The sequence below is a fragment of the Pongo abelii genome, chromosome 13, assembly GCF_028885655.2.
Source record: "Pongo abelii isolate AG06213 chromosome 13, NHGRI_mPonAbe1-v2.0_pri, whole genome shotgun sequence".
In the NCBI taxonomy this organism is placed as follows: Eukaryota; Metazoa; Chordata; class Mammalia; order Primates; family Hominidae; genus Pongo; species Pongo abelii.
Window position 1 is genome coordinate 18,526,697 of NC_071998.2, and position 20,349 is coordinate 18,547,045.

Consider the following 20,349-nt stretch of genomic DNA (forward strand, 5'->3'; position numbering starts at 1 on the left):
CTCAAAGGAAAATGTCACTTTCCTGGTGCTAGAAATTGTAGATGTGAGAGTTGCTCAAGTTCATTTATAGTGAAGAGAAGTTAGTAGTGTATTTATACAAGCCTAACACTATGAAATGCATATATTTATTAAATACTATGGAAGGAGCCAATGGCAGTGATCCAGAAAACATATCCTTTTCAGTTGAGATAGAAGAGCAAAAGAAATCTCTATTCCTATTGCAGAGAAAAAATAGTAAAGATATTTGCTCATAACAACATAACTAAACTGTTTGTGGCTTAATAAATAAAAATATACTTATTTAAAGGTGGTTCAAGGTTTCCTATATAATCTTACATTCCCCAAATGTGAATTTGCACAGTAAAGAATTAAAAATAAAACAAAGCAATGTTACTTGTCAATTCAATCAAATAACTTTGTAATTTAGCAGAAAATAAATTGCACCAGTTTGGTTTAAAGCCCTAACTACACATCTATAGTTTCCTTAAATTAATTAAAAGAAGTCATGCAATTTTCACAGAATATCACATGCATATTATCCATTTTAATTTCTCTTAAAAATAGGTTAGTTGCTGTTATCAAATTTTAGACTTTAGTCAAGAAATCAAACAGATAAAGTAACAATGAAAGCAACTTAGAAATTAGCTGAAGGGTTTATTCATAATTGCTGAGTACCCATGCTTTATCCACAGAGGGTGATTTACCATTTCTGTAAACTGATAGTGAGCTATCCAAAATGGAAATTAAGAATACAATCCTGGCTGGGCGTGGTGGCTCACGCCTGTAATCCCAGCACTTTGGGAGGCCGAGGTGGGCAGATCACCTGAGGTCAGGAGTTTGAGACCAGCCTGACCAACATGGTGAAACCCTGTCTCTACTAAAAAATACAAAAAAAATTAGCTGGGCATGATGGCAGGTGCCTGTAATCCCAGCTACTCGGGAGCCTGAAGCAGGAGAATCACTTGAACCTGGGAGGCAGAGGAAAAAAAAAAAAGGATGCAATCCCATTACAATAGCAACAAAAAACTTATAAAATACTTAGGTGTAAATTTAACCAAGGAGGTGAAAGAACTGTATACTGAAAACTATAAAACACTGATGAAAGCAAATGGAAGAACACACAAATAAATGGAAAGATATTTTATGTCCACAAAGTAGAACAATTAATAGTTTAGCTTTTATTTTTAATTTTTATGAAAACATAATAGTTGTACATATTTATAGAGTACCTGTGATATTTTGATACAAGCATACAGTGTGTAATGATCAGATGTGGGTAACTGGGATATTCATTACCTCAAACATTTATTGTTTCCTTGTGTTGAGAACGTTGTGAAATACAAAATAAATTACTGTTAACTATAGTTGCCCTATTGTGCTACCAAACACTAGATCTTACTCCTCCTATCTATCTAACAGTATTTTTATATCCATTAACCAACCCCTTTTCATGCCCTCCTCCCACTGCCCTTCCCAGTTTTTGCTAAACACCATTCTGTTCACTACCTCCCATTTTTTTAGCCCACACATATGAGTAAGAGCATGATATTTGTCTTTCTGTACCTGGCTTATTTCACTTAACATAATGTCCTCCAATTCCATCTATGTTGCTACAAATGATAGAATTTCATTCTTTCTTCTGGCTGAATAATATTCCATTGTGTATATATACCACATTTCCTTTACCCATTCATTCATTGATGGATACTTAGGTTGATTACATATTTTGGCTATTGTGAATAGTGCTGCTGCAATAAACATGGGAATGCAGATATCTCTTTGATACACTGAGTTCTTATCTTTTGGCCATATACCAACTAGTGGGATTGCTGGATCATATGGTAGTTCTATGGTTAGTTTTATTGACAAATCTCCACACTGTTTTCCAGTGTGGAGATTTCCAGTAGCTGTACGAATTTACGTTCCTACCAGCAGTGTATGAGCATTTCCCTTTCTCCACATCCTCCTTATCATTTGTCATTTTCTGTCTTTTTGATAATAGCCACTTTAACTGGGGTGCAAGGATATCTCACTGTGATTTTGATTTGCATTTCTGTGATCATCCATCATGTTGAGCATTTTTTCATTTATGTGTTGGCCATTTGATTTTCTTCTTTTGAGAAATATGTCTATTCAGAACTTTTGCCCATTTCAAAATCAGATTATTATTATTTTTTTTTTTGCTATTGAGTTGTTTGAGCATCATGGTGTATTCTGATTATAAATCCCTTATCAGATGAATACTTTGCAAATATTTTCTCCCATTCTGTAGGTTGTCTCTTCACGTTGTTGATTTTTTCCTTTCCTGTGCAGAAGCTTTTTCATTCGATGTAATCCCGTTTGTCAATTTTTGCTGTGGTTTCCTGTGCTTTTGAGGTCTTACTCAATAAATCTTTGCTCGGACCAATGTCCTGAAGGATTTTTACCTAAGTTTTGTTCTAGTAGGTTCACAGTTTTGAGGCTTACATTTAACTCTGTAATCCATTTTGAGTTGATTTTTGTATATGGTGAGAGATCAGGGTCAAGTTCCACTCTTCTGCATATGGTTACTCAGTTTTCCCAGCACCATTTATTAAAGATACTGTTCTTTCCCCAGTGTATGTTCTTAGGGCCTTTGATGAAAATCAGTTGGCTATAAATACATGGATTTGTTTCTGTGTTCTCTATTTTGTTCCTTTGGTGTATATGTCTGTTTTAATGCCATAAACATGCTTTTTATTTTTTATCACTGCAGCTTTGTAGTATATTTTGAAGTCAGATAGTGTGATGTCTCCAGCTTTGTTCTTTTTGTTCAGGGATGCTTTGTATATTCAGGCTTTTTTGTGGTTTCACACGAATTTTAGGCTTGCTTTTTCTATATCTGTGAAGAATGTCACTTGATAGGAATTGTCTTGAGTCTATAGTTAACATTGGGTAGTATGGACATTTTAACAATATTAATTTTTCTAATTCATGAATATGAGTTTTTTTATTTTTTGTGTCCTCTTCAATTTCTTTTATCAGTGTTTTACAGTTTTTATTGTACAGATCTTTTACCTCTTTGGTTAAATTTATTCCTAGGCATTTTATATTTTTGTAGCTATGGTGAATGGGATTGCTTCCTTGATTTTCAGATTGTTCACTATTGGCATATAGAAACGCTACTGGTTTTTGTATGTTGATTTTGTATTCTGCCACTTTGCTGAAATAGTTAACCAGTTGTAACAGCTTTTTAGTGAAGTCTTTAGGTTATCCTAAATATAAGATCATGTCATTTGCAAACAGTGACAATTTGACTTCCCCTTTTCCAATGCCCTTTATTTCTTTTTTAATAGCTCTGTCTAGGACTCTTTCACCACTTTTCAATAAAAGAAAATGATGTGATTGACCACTTTTCAATAAAAGTGGTGAAAGTAAATATCCTTGTCTTGTTCTAGATCTTAGAGGAAGGATCTTAGGGGAAAGTGAATATCTTTGTCTTGTTCTATCTTAGAGAAAAGGCTTTCAACTTTTCCCTATTCAGTACGATGTTAACTGTGGGTTTATCATATACGAACATTAATCTTTTAAGGTATGTTCCTTCTATACCTAATTTGTTGAGAGGGTTTTTTTTTAATCACAAAGAGGAGTTGAATTTTATCAAACACTACTTCTGTGTCTATTGAGATAATCACATGGTTTTGTTCTTTATTCTCTTGATGTGATGTATGTGATGTATCACATTTATTGATATTTGTAGGTTGAAGCATCCTTGCATCCCTGGGGGAAAATACCACCTGATCATGGTGTATAATCTTTTTTCTGTGCTGTTGGATTTTGTTTTCTAGGGTTTTTTAAAAAAGAGTTTTGCATTTATGCTCATTAAAAATATTGGCCTATAGTTTTCTTTTGTTGTGTCCTTCTCTGGTTTTGGTATCAGGGTAATGCTGGCCTTAAAAAAGATTTGGAAGCATTCTCTCCCCTTTGATTTTTCAAAATAGTTTGAGAATAATTGGCATTAGCTTATCTTTAAAAGTTAGGTAGGATTCATCTGTAAAGCCATATGGTCCTAGACTTTTCTTTGTTAGACTTTTTATTACTGTTTCAATCACATTATTCATTATTGTTCTATTCAGGTTTCCTGTTTCTTCGTGGTTCAATCTTGGTAGGTTATATGTGTCCAAGAATATATCTATTTTATAAGTTTTCAATTTGTTGATGTAAGTTGTTCATAATGGTCTGTAATGATCTTTTGTATTTCTGTTTTATCAGTTGTAATGTCTCCTTTTTATCTCTGATTCTATTCCATTGAGTTTTTCTTTTCATTAGTCTACCTAAAGATTTGTTGATCTTGTCTACCTTTTCAAAACAATATTTTCATTTGGTTGATCTTTCATATTTTTAGTCTCAATTTTATTTATTTTTGTTGCAATCTTTAGTATTTCTTCTTCCTATAATTTTGGGTTTGATTTATTCTTGCTTTTCTAGTGTCATGAGGTGCATCATTTTATTTGAAATCTTTCTACCTTTTTATATAGGCATTTATTTCTATAAACTACCCCTGTTAGTACTGCTACTGCTTTTGCTATATAACATAAATTTTGGTATGTTGTGTTTCTGTTTTTATTTGTTTTAAGAAATTCTTAAATTTTCTTTTTAATTTTGTTATTTACCCATTGGTTGTTCAGGAGCATGTTGTATTGGTGCATTTTCCAAAGTTCCTCGTTATTGATTTCTAGTTTTATTCCATTGTGGTCAAAAAAGATACTTGATGTGATTTTAATTTTTAAAAATGTGTTGAGACTTGTTTTGTGGCCTGACATATGGTCTATGCTGAAGAATGTTCCATGTGCTCATGAGAAGAATATACACACATTCTCCAGCTGTTGAATGACATGTTCTGTAAAAGTTAGGTTTATTTACTCTAGAGTGTAGTTTAAGTCCAATGTTCCTTTGTTGATTTTCTCTTTGGATGATCCGTTCGGTGCTGAAAGTAGGGTGTTGAAGTCTCCTATTATTGAAATGCAGTCTGTCTCTCCCTTTAGATCTAGTATTTGCTCTGGTGTTGGGTGGATATATACTCATAATTGTTATACCTTCTTGCTGAATTGATCCTTTTATCATTGTATAATAACCTCCTTTGTCTCTTTTTAGGATTTCTAATGTGAAGTCTACTTTAGCTGATAAAACTACAACTACTGCTGCTTTCTTTTGCTTTCCATTTGCATGGAATATCTTCATGTGTCCTTACGGGTGAGGTGAGTCTTTTGTAGGCAGCATATAGCTGGGTCTTTAAAACAATACCTCATTTAGCCGCTATGTGTCTTTTAACTGCAGAATTTAATCCATTTACATTCTAGGTTATCATTGACACGTATGAACTTACTCTTGCCATTGTTAAAGTGTTTTCTAGTTGCTTTGTAGAGCCTTTGGTTCCTTCTTCCTCTCTTGCTTTCCTCTTTTGTGGCTTCATGGCTCTCTGTAGTAGCGTATTTTGGTTCTTTTCCTTTTATCTTTTGTGTATCCATTACAGGCTTTTGCTTTGTGACTACCCTGTGGCTTACATAAAACATGTCATACTTATAACACGTTAATTTAAGCTGATAACAGTTAATTTTGATTGCATACACAAACTTTTCACTCTAACTTCCTTTTCTCCCATGTTTGATGTTTTTGACGTCACACTTTACATCTTTTTATAATAACAAAAATAACATAAGTAATAATTTCATATAAAATAATATAAGTAAAAAGAATAGGCCTCCTCAGCCACTCAAGCCTTTGCTGCTCCTCCAGAGAGGGACTTGCAAACATTCAAAGAATTTGCATGCCATAGACAAGGCCAGGAAGAACTGTGGCTGGATTCACAAGCCCTTCCCAGGCCTTACTGGGCATCCTTATCTGGTGCCCACACACAGGAAGTACTTAGAACATATTTTCTGGTGCCTCTGATGACAGGCACTGCTTTGGACTGGAGTGGAAAGTAGGGCACCAACCATCCCTGGGGCCTTCACTTTCTAGCCAGATGCAGTCCTCCCCCCAACCAGGGCTCTTAAGAAACTTTTTGGAGACTCATCGGGCCAACAGACCTATGCAACAAGGTACCCTTCTCAGGCTTTCATACCTGGCCCCATCTGAGCAGCCCCCAAGGCCTTCCTGACTCCTGGCTCCCATCCAGGCTCTCCCCAGTTCCATGGTCCATTCAGATTTGTCCTGACCTCCACAGAGGGTTTAGATACAATTTTGCAGGGTGCCTCCTATGACCAATCTCCACTCAGTCCACCAGGTGGAAGGGATGCCCTCCCTGGCCTCCATGACTAGTTAGGGAATGTCTCAGCTAGCTAATTGGGAAAGAGAAACGTTTTAGGGAGTGCTGTATGCAGCTGTGCCCCACGCAAAGCTGTAGCCATGTCAGAGACCCTTCCCGGAGGCTCCCTGTCCAGCTTTGACTGATCTCTGTAGGAAATACAGACATTCCCATAGGGGAAGTGAGAAACTCTTGGAGGCATTGCTTGTATTTTTGTTTTCATGTAGTTCAAAGAATTATTTTAATTTCTGTTGAGATTTCTTTTTGACCCTTATGTTATTTAGACGTGTATTTCTGAATATCCAAGTATTTGGAGACTGCCCAGCTATCATTCTATTACTGGTTTGTATAATAGGTTCCAGTGTTTTTGGAGAGCCTGTATGGCATGGTTTTTATACTTTGAAATGTGTTAAGGTGGGCTTTATGGCCCAGAATGTGGCCTATCTTGGTGAATGCTCCATGTGGGAGTGAAAAGAATATGTATTCTGCTGTTATTAGACTAAGCAGGCTATAGATGTGAATTACTTCCAGTTGTTTGATGATGCTGTTTAGTTCTACTATATTTTATTGATTTTCTATTTATTGGATCTCTCCATTTCTGATAGAGGGTGTTGATGTTTACAACTATGATTGTGAATTCTTTTATTTATCCTTGCAGTTCTATCAGTTTTTTGCCTCACGTATTTTAACACTCATGCTAGGTGCATACACATTAAGAATTGTTATATTTTCTCAGATAATTCACTTTTTGTTATCAAGCAGTGCCTATATTCATCCAGAATTATCTTTTCTCTCCGAAGTCTACTCTGTCTGAAAACTAATGTAGCTGCTTCAGCTTTATTTTAATTATTGCTAACCTTGTATATCTTTTTCCATTTCCTACTTCAAATCTATATGTCTTTGCATTTAAAGTGAGTTTCTTGTAAACAATGTATGGTTGAGTCTTTTTTGTGGGGGATCAACTCAGATGAACTCAGTCTTTAATTGGTGTATGTAGACCATTGATATTAAAGGTGATTACAGATGCAGTTAGATTGGTATTTATCATGTCTGTTATTATTCTCTATTTGTTGTCCTGTTTTTTTCTTCCTATTTTTGCCTTCCACTCTTTTCCTGCCTTTTGTGGTTTTAATTGAGCATTTTATATGGTTCCATTTTCTCTCCCATTTAAGCATGTAAATTCTTCCTTTCTTTTTACTTTTAAAAAACCTTTCTATTGGTTGCCTTAGATTTTGCAATGTACATTTAACATTAGTACAAGTCTACTTTCAAGTAATACTATATTGCTTTATGAGTAGTGCAAGTATTTTATAATAACAAACTATTTCTAACTCTTCCCTCCTATAGTTTATATCATTGCTATTATTCATTTCACTTATCAATAAATTACAAACATCTAATAACTATTGCTATCATTATTTTGAACAAATTATTTATTAGCTGCTATATCAATTGAAAATAAGAAAATGCAAAGTTTTTACTTCACATTCATATATTCATTTTTTATATTCTTCCTTTATGTAGATCCAAATATCTTACTTTTCTCTGAAGAACTTCTTTTAACTTATTCCAACATTTCTTGCATTGAGCAACAAATTGCCTCAATTTTTGTTTTCTACAAAAGTCTCTGCCAGGCACAGTAGCTCACACCTGTAATCCCAGCACTTTGGGAGGCCAAGGCAGGTAGATCACTTGAGGTCAGGAGTTCAAGACAAGCCTGGCCAACATGGTGAAAACCCACCTCTACTAAAAATACAAAAATTAGCTGGGCGTGGTGGCATGTGCCTATAATTCCAGCTACTCGGGAGGCTGAGGCAGAAGAATCACTTGAACCTGGGAGGCGGAGGTTGCAGTGAGCCAAGATCATGCCATTGCACTCTGCACCCCAGCCTGGGTGACAGAGTGAGACTCCATCTCAGAAAGAAAAAAAAAAGTATTTATTTCTCCTTCACTTTTGAAGAATATTTTGTCTAAAGCATTCATGGTATTGCACTATGATTCTAATTTGCATTCTCATGAATTTGCTGTTTTCATTTACTATTTCATCATGGACATCTTTCCATCTTAATACATATAAGTCTACCATGCTGAAGAAATAAACCAAAACATAAATTAACGGTATTGTATAGATGTACCAGAATTTTTTAAACCTGGCTCCTCTGAATGGCTATGTTTTCTTTATTTTTTGTTATTACAAGTAATGGTGAAATCAGTATTCTTATCATCACACATGTATTTGCAGCGATGTTCCCCACACCCATTTGTTGGTCATTTGACTTTGTCCTGGTATGTGCACAGATAAATTTTCTTTAAAATTTATGCTATCAAGTTAATCAATCATGTCCTTGATGGCTTTCGAGTTGTCTTTGTTGTATACATGCCTTTTAATTTTTGTTTTAAGAGACAGCGGTCTATTTATGTTGCCCAGGCTGGTCTCAAACTACTGGCCTCAAGGGATCCTCTCGTCTCAGCCTCCCAAGTCGCTAGGATTACAGGCGTGAACAACCGTGACGGGCTCTATTCTATGCTTTAAAGATCTTCTCTGTTCAGAAATTTTAGAATGAAAGTGTTTTCAACAAAGCTTTCATGGTTGCAGTTTTTCATCCCATACCTGAGGGCGCGGTATTTTCTAAGTCCGCTTGCGCGGCTCTGGAAAGCCCGGCCTGGCAGGGCGCCCGACCCGCAGGCTCGCGGTTACATGTTCCACGGGCCAGACTGGGAGTCACGTGGGGAGTCTGTACCCTTCCCAGCAGCCAGTCGTCCCTTATGCTGCCGGGGACGCGTCGTGCTGACCCGGAGCTCCCAGAGGAGCCAGACGCGCTCCACCCACCCAGGTCTGAGAAATGCGATCCGACATGGACTGCAGCCGTTTGCGCCGGTTGTCGGGCTCCACCTGGCGGCCGATGTTACGTATTGCACTTGTTCTCTGGAGCTCCCGCGAGAGAGAGAAGTGGCCGCTGTGCACCGGGTCGAGTTCCAGGATGTCCCCAGCGTTAGCAGGATTGTTCCGCCCGCTGGCAAAGCATTCGCTCCCCATCTGTTCGTGGGAGCTTGGACCTGCAGCTCGAGCTAGGAGGAGGCTCTTGCCGCGCTCTTAGCCCTGGACGCTCTGTGGTGGGGCAACATGCGGGTCCACCAGCAACCCCCAGTGCCTGCCCCTCCAACACGAGACCTATCGGGGTCAACACGAACCATCTTGAAAGGGTGTTTGGAGGCCGCCCCGCGTGTGTCCCGATACCAGTACCTTCCATTTGACCCCATTTTCCTCAAGTTCTGCCTCAGAGGTGGGGACCGGCAGCTGTACCGGCGGAGGGGGCTCCACCAGTCTGGACTAGGTCCCGCGTGGGTGCGCATCATCAGACCTGCCTTTTCCCAGGCCCGCTTGGGAGGTGACAACGGACTGGAGAAGAACCAGGTGCCCCGGGGAGGGCGTCTCAGATTCTGTCTGTGTGGAGCAGGACCCTGACGCCACGGGGAGGTTCCTTATGTTTCTGCCCTCTTTCCACATACCTTAACCTCTTCCCAAATACTGGGAACCCCAGGGTTCATTTGGCTGCCGAAACTGTCCAAGCTCTAGGCTGCAGGCACCAACCTATTCCATCATAGTCCTTTGCTCCAGGACACCTGGGCCGCTTTCCTGAGGGAAGAACATTCCCTTTATCAGGCAGAGATCCTGGCCACCCATGCGGTTCACAAGCTGTTCCTGCCAGAGCTGCCGGCACTCAGTCATCCTGGGCCATCAGGCTACTGAGTTCCGGGAGATGGTGAGTGCTCAGGGGGTGTGTGTGGCCAGAGGTGTCAGAGCCCAAAGTAGCTGGGAAGTAGCCAAAGGAAAGCCAAGTCCCCAGTCATCTGATGCTAACCTCGAACTTCTCATCCTTCTCCTTCCTCCCGCATTGCTCCATCCAGGCATTCTTTAATCACAGCTGTGTTGGAGGCTGGGATTCCAGACCCAGCACTAACAGGGTACAGCCACAGCTGCAGCATCTCACAGTGACCTAGAGCCTGGCCCAGCTACCCAACTCAGGCAGTTCATCTAGCACAGCATCGCTGGGAAATGGCCACTGTAAGATTCACTTCGAATTAGGAACTGAGGCTCCAAAGGCACAAATGACTTGCCCAACATCAGGCAGAAGGATTAGAATTTAGGTCTGCCGGCCTCTAAAGCTGTCTCCCGAAGAATAGACCATCAACCAAGGAGACAGGTTATTTCCGGGTAATACAATGAAGTGACGTAACTACAAAGAAGGATGAGTGATCATGGTGGGGGCAGGATAAGGGGGGGCTCTCCCTGCATCTGTCTCTTCTCTTCCTCCTGCCCCCAGGCCTAGCCACTGAACACGCTCCTGGACCTTGACGTGCTGGGCTTCCATGTTGTCCTGTCTTGGCTCAGACACCACAGAAGGATCACTCCCCTTGCAGTGATAATGGAGTTCTTCATTACTAAAGTGTACAGTCATGAAATCCATTACTAACCCTGAGACTCTCGGGCAAGAGGTGACAGGTCAGCTAAGTGGGAGAACAGTAGCAAAGTATAATGGAATAAGACGGGGAGGCTTCCAATTAGAGAAGGTCAGTAAACACAGATACAAGCTGGGTGGCCTCCACACCTGTATTCAATCCCCCAAGGTAATGTGGGGAAGAAGACATCTGCAACTCAGTAAAAATCACATCTAAATCCTTAAAAAGGATTCTTCTCCTCTATACATTAGTCAAAACCCTCATGGGTACTTTATCCAGGTATGAACATAAAATAGTATTTTCTGCACATCTAATTAGCAATAATTCAGGACCATTACAATAGTCCAGGTGGCGAGGACCAGTGAGATCCTTTGATGCTTCTCTTGAAAAATGCACATGGTGCCATTTTTTGCAGCATTATTTGGCAATATGTATTAAGAAGCTGTAAAATGTTTACAGCCTTTGACCTACAAATCGTACCTCTGGGAATTTTTAGGAATATAATATTCAGAGATGCTGACAAAGACCTGTGTACAGAATGTTCGTTGTAAACCAGCTCTGTTCTATGCTTTAAAGAGCCCATTATTCACAATAGCTGAAAATTGGAAGCAACTTCCATGACCAATGAATAGGAAAAAAGTAAAGAAAATCATTGGGGTGGGGGGACTCTATAATAAAAATCATAATGCTTTCCAAATGTTTTAGAAAGAATGTTGATGCTATGGGGGAAATGAGGGAGCTTCCTAATGAAGCATATTAAACTTAATAGATCTCAAAATCGACTCTTGTTTTCACACTCAAATATGACTCTTCCTTTTCTTCTCTCAGTGAAAAGCACTGAGATGGGAAAAGTCCCCATCTTCTCCCAGTTTCTCAAGTCAAAAATCTAGAATTTGTTCTTGATTCTTTCCTTTCTCTCTCACTGGACAGCCACTGCTACAATCAGTCCTTCTGGGGCTGCTTTCAAATGAATACCTCTGGGCCATCCCCTTCCCTATATTCACCCTCCCCCTTCCTCGTCTTCCTCTCCTCCCTCTTCCTCCTTCCTTGTCCCTTATCTACTCCCTCCCCTCCTTGCCCTTCTCTTCATCTCCCTTCCCCTATTACTCCCTCCTCTCCCTATCTGCTCTTGTCCCTCCCCTTCCCACCCCACCTTACCCTGCCATCACTTCATTCTCACTAGGTCTCCTCTCTCAGGGATGACCCCAATGTCCTTCTGCTACTTGAGGGGCTCCCAGCTTCCTTCTTTAGCCCAGAGCCCCTTCTGTGCCCACAGCCAGAGGCCTCCCATGGAATGTAAGTCCTTCACTTACTCCCTGTTGGACTCCCCGCCAGTGGATTCCTTGCTACTTAGAGCAAAACACAAAGCTCTTCCCGTGGAACTGAGCTTCGACTGGTGGGGGACATGAGAGGCAGCCACTGGCCCAACCAGCCAAGGCCTAAAGCTCGCAGAAGAGAAATTCTCATTAGCAGAATTTTCAGTCGTTGGAGCTGAGCTGCGGGATGTTTGAGTGTGGAGACCTAGCACAAAATATACCAATGGGGTTCTGGTCCGAGTCTTCACTCCCCTACCATGCTCCCCACCTCTGTACTGTGTGCTCCTGTCACTCTAGCTTCCTTCTGCATGGAATGCCTCCTTTCTATTTTCTGTGGTCACGCCTCTGCACTGAGCCCCATGAGACTCACCAGCTTCAGAAGCTGCCCCGACACCTCTAGCAGTAGGCAGGTGTGTCCTTTGCTGTCCATGCCCTTCCTTTGTACCTATAAGCTGGTGACTCTGTTCTGTAGATAGTTAGGTCCCTGTCTCATCTTCCCAGCCGGACTGTGAGGTGCTCATGGTGGGATCTATGTCTAATCCATCTCAGGGAGTCCTGTGGCGCTTGACCTAATGCCCGGCATGTGGGAATCCCAGAGAGGAAACAGCATGTGCAAAGGCTGGAGATCTGATGGCACCTGTGGCAATACGGAAGATTCCATGTGTGTAAAGGGCAACAAAACAGAGCAGTCTTAGATAAAATAAATATTCTTGAGTGTATACTGATATAAATAAATGATTAAATAAGTTAATGAATGAGGGAAAGGAGATACATTTCCCATGCAGGATTTCAAATGAATTATGTTTATATACTCCATCCCAAAGGAGAGTGAGAATAACTCCCCACTCCTTACGTGTGGGCTGCACACAGTGACTTATTCTCCAAAGAGGACAGTATGGAAGAGAGGGAAAAAGAGAAACTGCAGTGGAGAATCCTGACGAGCACTACATCTGCCAGATCTTTAGTGATGTCAGTCATCCCCTTTTTATATTCATAATTTTCTCTTTTTTCCCAATCAGTCCAGCTGGAGATTTGTCATTTTCATTGATTTTTCCCAAAGAACACGTTTTTGGATTCATTGATTTTTTTCCTTTTTTTATTTCATTGATTCCCATTTTGATCTTGGTTATTCCTTTTCTGCTGGTTACTTTAGATTTAATTTGCTCTTCCTCATATATATTTTGAGACAGAGTCTTGCTCTGTTGCCCAGGCTGGAGTGCAGTGGCACAATCTCGGCTCACTGTGACCGCCACCTCGTGGGTTCAAGTGACTCTCCTGCCTCAGCCTCCCAAGTAGCGGGTTTACAGGCGCCAGCCACCATACCCAGCTAATTTTTGTATTTTTAGTAGAGACGGAGTTTCACCATGTTGGGCAGGCTGGTCTCAAACTCCCAACCTCAGGTGATCTGCCCACCTCGACCTTCCCCAAGTGTTAGGATTACAGGTGTGAGCCACTGCGCCTGGGTGATATTCTTAAATTAGAAACTGAGGTTGCTGATCTGAGACCCTTCTTCTTTTCTAATATAGTAATATCATAAATTTCCCTTCAGGTACTGCTTCAGTGACAACCGACAAATTCTATGTGGTTTTTCTATTTCCAATAACTTCAAATGACTTTCTAATATTCCTTTAGATTTCTTCTTTGACCTATGAGTTATTTAGAAGTGAGTTAATTTCTAAATATTTGGGGATTTTTAAAGGATCTTTCTGTTACTGGTTTTTAATTTTATTCCATTGTGGCCTGAGAACATACTTTGTAGTTCGATACTTTTTAATTTATTGAAGTTTTTAATGGGCTATAATGTGGTCTATGTCCGTAAATGTTCCGTGCACAGTTGAGAAAATGTGTATTTTGCTTTTATAGGGTGGAGTATTCTATAAATATAAATCAGGTCAAGTTGGTTGATGGTGTTGTTCAAGTCCAATACATTCTTGCTGATTTTCTGCCTATTTATTCTATGAAGTGTTGAGAGTGGGATTAAAATCTCTGATGGTTATCTCCATCTCTACCTATTGTTTTATTACTTTTCTTCGTACATTTTGAAGCTTTGTTATTGGGTACAAAAACACGTAGGTTTGTTATGTCTTCTTCATTAACTAACCACATTATCCCTAAGAAATAATCTCTTTAATCCCTGGTAATAGTCTTTGCTCTGAAGTCTATTTTGGCATTCGTATAGCCACCTCAGCTTTCTTTTGACTAGTCTTGGCATGGTATATCTTTTTCCATTCTCTTACATCTAACCTATTTTCATCTTTAGATTTAAACTACATTTCTTGGCCAGGTGTGGTGGCTCACACCTGTAATCCCAGCACTTTGGGAGGCCAAGGCAGGTGGATCACCTGATTTCAGGAGTTTGAGACCAGCCTGGCCAAGATGGTGAAACTCCGTCTCTACTAAAAATACAAAAATTAGCTGGGTGTGGTGGCGGGGGCTTGTATTCCTAGCTATTTGGGAGGCTGAGGCAGGAGAATCACTTGAACCCGGGAGGCAGAGGTTGCAGTGAGATCGCGCCGTTGCACTCCATTGCACTCCAGCCTGGGCAACAAGAACAAAACTCTGTCTCCAAAAATAAGTAAATAGATAAAGTACATTTCTTGTAAGCAAAATACAATCAACTTTTAAAAAAAATGCAATCTGACAACCTGTCTTCTAAATGAATTTAAGTGTAATGTAATTCCTAATATGGTTGAGTCTCTTATCTTGCTATTGTTTTCTACTCATCCCATCTGTCCTTTATTCTCTTTTATGTCTTTTTCTGTCTCCTTTTGGATTTACACAGTATATTTTTATGATTCCATTTGTTCTCTCTTGTTAGTTTAATAGCTATAATCTTTTGGTTTGTAACCTTAGTGGTGGCTTCAGGGTTTACAGTGTACATCTTTAACTGATCACGGCCGACCTTCAGGTGGCAGTAGATCACATCAGGTACAGTTTAAGAATCTGAGAATAGTAAACTTCTCCCCTTTTAGTCTTTAAGCTCTTATTGTCATCCATTTTACTTTTACATATATTATAAACTGCATATTACTTTATTTTCTAAACAATTATCTTTTAGAGAAGTTTAAATAATAGTAAAGTGTATATCCATGTTGTTACTATTTCTGGTATAGATACACGATGTTACTATTTCTGGTGTAGATCATTTCTTTGTGTGGATCCAGATTTATTGTTATGGGATCCTTGGGGTGTTACTTCATCAGCCAAAAGCCTCTATGGCCAGTGACGCCTTTGCCCAAGTTTTGCTCTGGGTCGCTGGTCTTGTTCCACCCACTCAGCCTGGCAGGCTGTGCTCAGTTCCCACTATGAGCCTGGATCACATGTCTGCCAAGGGTGAGCCAGGCACAGAGCAGCAAGTGGTGTGTGAGCAAGCGTGGGGTCCGGCCACTGCACACAGCCAGGCATGCCAGCTGAGGAGGGATAGGCGATGGGCAGGCAGCTTCAGGCACTGGCATGGGTGCCAACTCCATGCAAGGCTGCAGCTAGACCAGGCATACCATAAGCAGCTTCCACGGCTGACACCAGGGAATGTGGTGGTGCCCAGAACCTTGGAGATGCCAGGAACCCACAGAGCCCTAAACAGGGTGTCACAGCCCTGGCTCAGGGGGTTCCTAGGTCTGGGCTCCCTGAAGAGCCGCAGCTCTTCTCTTCTTCTCTCTTCTCATTGCCTGCAATGTGACAAACAAGGGGCATGTTTCAGCGCTGTTTGTGTTATAGCTATTTTAGCTCACCATTCAGTAGGTCTCCAGTTCTTGCCCTGCGACCAGGAAGAATGACATATGCAGACAAGTGGAAGGTGAACAAGATGAAGAGGAGCTTTACTGACAGATAAGACAGCTCAGAGGAGACCCACAGTGGGTAGCTCCTCTCCATAGCCAGGGTGTCCTGTTGAGTACTGAGCTCTCAGCATAGAGGGCAGCTCCTCTCTGCAGGCGGGTCATCCTGTTGTCTCTTCAGCTCTCAGCAGAGAGGGTAGCTCCTCCCTGAAGACTGGTGGCCCACCCCCAAGGCTTCAGCCCCACCCCAGCTTGCAGGTGAGGCTCATTGGGAACCTGCCCCCCTCCACCCAAGAGCCTGTTTGCCTCCTGTCATTGTTCATGGCACCCAGGTTATTCATGCCAAGGAGTACCTGCAGGCCAGTGCCAGGCTGTCCTCAGCCCCACTTCAGCCTCCTTCCCATGCTTGTCAGCCTCCACAGTCCAAAGGGGGCCAAGGGGCTGGCATGTCAGCACTACCCCAAGCATGCACACGTGCAGCTGGGATGCGAAAGTGCTGAGAGAGAGACAGTGCCCCAGGTTGTGATCTGTGACGGGAGCAGATGCTAACAGTGAGGAGAACACAGACAGTGGGAGCAGGCACTTCCTAGCCTGCAGGGACAGGGGTGCCTTCCTGGGCCCCCAAGAATACAGAGATTCCTGGGTCCACAGCTGCAGCTTGGGTGGCTGCAGCTGCACTTGGGAGGGCGGGGCTCCTGCCTACTCTTGGCTCCCAAGAGCACAGGAGTGCCCTGGTAGCAGCCACAGCTTGGGTGGCTGCAGTTGCGCCTGGGAAGCTCCCACTCTACCAACTTTCTGGCTCCATAAAGGACACAGCCCTGGCCATACCACTGGTCTGCATTTTCCCCTTAGTGGCAGCAGGCAAGGTGCAGGTGGCTGGTGGCCTCAGCCAACCCTGCACAAACAAACCCAATGCTCCTGGGGCCACCCCACGAGTCCTGGCTGCGCTATCAGCTCATAGGCTCCTGAGACGTGGCAGACAGTGAGGTTGAAGGTGCAGCGGAGGTTCCGGGCCTGCAGCGGGTCCTGCCCAGTTGTGCAAGGGTCGGGGTGGTGCAGTCAGCTGCCTCAGGGATGTAGGGCACAGGGGCCACTGCCACTGCCACTGCTGCTCCCACAGCCACTCCTGCCACCACCACTTGTGCCTCCACACTGCAGCTGGCGTGATAACAGTGGCTGCTCCAGATGGCATACCACTGCCATTAGTATCGTTTTCCTTATGCCTGAAGGACATCCCTTAACTTTTCTTATAGTGCAGGTCTGCAGGTAGTAAAGTCATTCAGCTTTTTCGAGTCTGAAAACTTCTTTATTTCTTCATCTATTATTCTCTTTTTGATGACCGTTAGTTAAACCAATCCATTGAACTTTCAATTTCAATTACGATACTTTTCATTTCGTTTCTACTTGGTACTTTTCCCAATCTATTTGGTTATTTTCATGCTCAAGTTATTTCAACTCCTTTGTTTCTTTAAGTATAAAACACACTTTGTACTGTCTTTGGTAACTTGACTGTCTTAAGTTTTTGCAGGCCTGCTCCTTCTGTCCATTGTTTCTGCTGGCTCTTGCTGATTTTACATTTGTGATTTTTTATTGTGAACTTATATTCCTTGAAAGTATCTCAGAGTTCCTCCACAGACAATCCATTTTGCATCTGTCAGTCACCTAGAAGGCACCAAAAAGCTGATATTGCTTTAAATTTGAAGCTTGAGACATTTTAGACCACTCAGGTTGTGTGAACAAACCAGTTAAAGGGATATATATATATATATATATATATATATATATATATATATATACATAAAACTCTCAGGGGAGACGTTTTCTCTCAGGATACCCAATGTTCCTCACTGTTCCTAGGGAAGCAGGGGTCAAGGGCAGCATACAGGGGGAGGCGGACAGGTTTATTCGTAGTTCACCCTTACACTATGTCTGTCCTTTTGGATCTCACTTTATGATGTCTCCTCTTAGCCCCTCCCACTTGGGCAGGCCCTCAGCTTTGTCTGCTGTTCTGCTGCCCCTTTTCCAACTCAGGCTGTGAAAAACAGCAAAGTTTAGTTTGACAGGCAAAAATCTTAAGGGTGAAAGGTGGCATCAGTGCCTTAGTTACTTCTTTGGGTTTCACTTCCATTTTAAAACTTTTTTAGCTTTTCGGAACTCTTATTTTGTAGCTCATTGACACATTTTTAAGAGGTTCTTGATATGTATTCCAGAAGCCTTAGTTGTTTTCAGCTGGTCCTTATCAGCCCTACTGTTGGAAATAAAATTCTTTCAACTTGTTCTTTAGCAATGTACACGCTCCATAGAGCTCTCGCTGATCCTGAGGCAATAGGGTAAGAACACCACTTAGGAATCAGGCTGGCCTGAGATCAAGTCTCGGATCCACCAGCAGTGTGACATCAGTGCCTCGGTTTCTTTATAGGGTTGGTGATATGGTTTGGCTCTGAGTCCCCAGCCAAATGTCATGTTGAATTGTAATTTCCAATGTTGGAGGAGGACCCTGGTGGGAAGTTATTGAATCATAGGGGTGGACATCCCCCTTGCTGTTCTTGTGATAGGGCTGTCATGAGATCTGGTTGTTTAATACTGTATAGTAACTTGCCCTGTGCTCCTGCTGTCCATATGAAGATATGCTTCCTTCCGTTTCACCTTCCACCATGATTGTAAGTTTCCTGAGGCCTCCTCAGCCATGCTTCCTGTACAGCTTGTGGAACCATGAGCCAACTAAACCTTTTTTTCTTTATAAATTACCCAGTCTCAAGTAGTTCTTTATAGCAATGTGAAAACAAAGTAATACAGAAAATTGGTACCAGAGAAGTAGGGCATTGCTACAAAGATACCTGAAACTGTGGAAGCAGCTTTGGAACTGGGTAATAGGCAGAGGTTGGAACAGTTTGGAAGGCTTATAAGAAGACACGAAGATGATGGCTGGGCATGGTAGCTCATGCCTGTAATCCCAGCACTTTGGGAGAGTGAGATAGGTGGATCATTTGAGGTCAGGGGTTCAAAGCCAGCCAGGCCAACATGGAGAAACTCTGTCTCTACTAAAAATACAAAAAAAAATTAGGCGGGCATCATGGCACATGCCTGTAATCCCAGCTACTCAGGAAGCTGAGGTAGGAGGATCATTTGAACCCTGGAGGTAGAGGTTGCAGTGAGCCAAGATTGTGCCACTGCACTCCAGCCTGGATAACAGAGTGAGACTCCATCTAAAAAAAAACAAAAACAAAAACAAAAACAAAACAAAACAAAAAAAAAACAGAAGACGGGAAGAAAAGTTTGGAACTTCCTAGAGACTTGCTGAATGGTTGTGACCGAAATGCTCATATAGTGATATGGACAGTGAAATCTAGGCTGAGGTGGTCTCAGATGGAGGTGAGGAACTTATTGGGAACTGGAGTTTGCAGTCACTCTTGCTATGTTTTAGCAAGGAGACTGGTGGGATTGTGCTCCTACTCTAGGAATCTGTGGAACTTCAAACTTGAGATGATTTAGGGCATCTGGCAGAAGAAATTTCTAAATTTCTAAATAGCAAAGCATTCAAGAGGTAACTTGGCTGCTTCTAACAGCATATGCTCACATGCATTCACAAACAGATGGTCTGAAATTGGAACTTATATTTAAAAGGGAAGCAGAGCATAAAAGATTGGAAAATTTGCAGCCTGACCATGTGGTAGAAAAGAAAAACCAAATTTCTGGGAAGCTGCAGGAATTTGCATAAGTAAAGAGGAGCAGAATGTGACTAGCCAAGACAATGTGGAAAATGCCTCCAGGGCATTTCAGAGATCTTCACAGTAGCCCTTCCCATCACAGGCCTAGGCCTGAAAGATTAGGAGGGAAAAATGGTTTCATGGCCTAGACCCAGGACCCCACTGTTGTGTACAGCCTCGGGACATGTCACCCTGAATCCCAGCTGCTCCAGCTCCAGCTGTGGCTAAAAGGGCCCCAGATACATCTCAGGCCACTGCATCAGAGGGTGCAGCCATAAGAAGCCTTTGTGGCTTCCATGTGGTTTTAAGCTTGCAGGTGCAAGGAAGGCAAGAGTTGAGGCTTGGGAGTTTCCACCTAGATTTTAAAGGTTGTATGATAATGCCTGGATGTCCAGGAGGAAGTCTGCTGTAGGGTCAGAGCCCTCATGGAGAGCCTTTACTAAAGCAGTCTGGAGGCAAAATGTGGGTTTGGAGGCCCCACTCAATGTCCCCACTGGGGCACTGCCTAGTGGAGCTGTGAGAAGAGGGCCACTGTCCTGCAGGCCAGAGAATGGTAGATCCACTGAAAGCTTTCACTGTGTGCCTGGAAAAGCCACAGGCACTCAATGCCAGCCCATGAAAGCAGTCATTAGGGCTGTACCCTGCAGAGCCATGGGGCAGAGCTGCCCAAGGCCTTGGGACCCCACCCCTTGCATCAGTGTTGCCTGGATGCACACCATGAGCAGTAATGGGAAAATTCTTATTGAAAAAGGCAAGAACAAATCAGCCCAGTGAGACTGCACATTGCACTCCTTCCTGGGATGGAAGAATTGAACAATGATAGG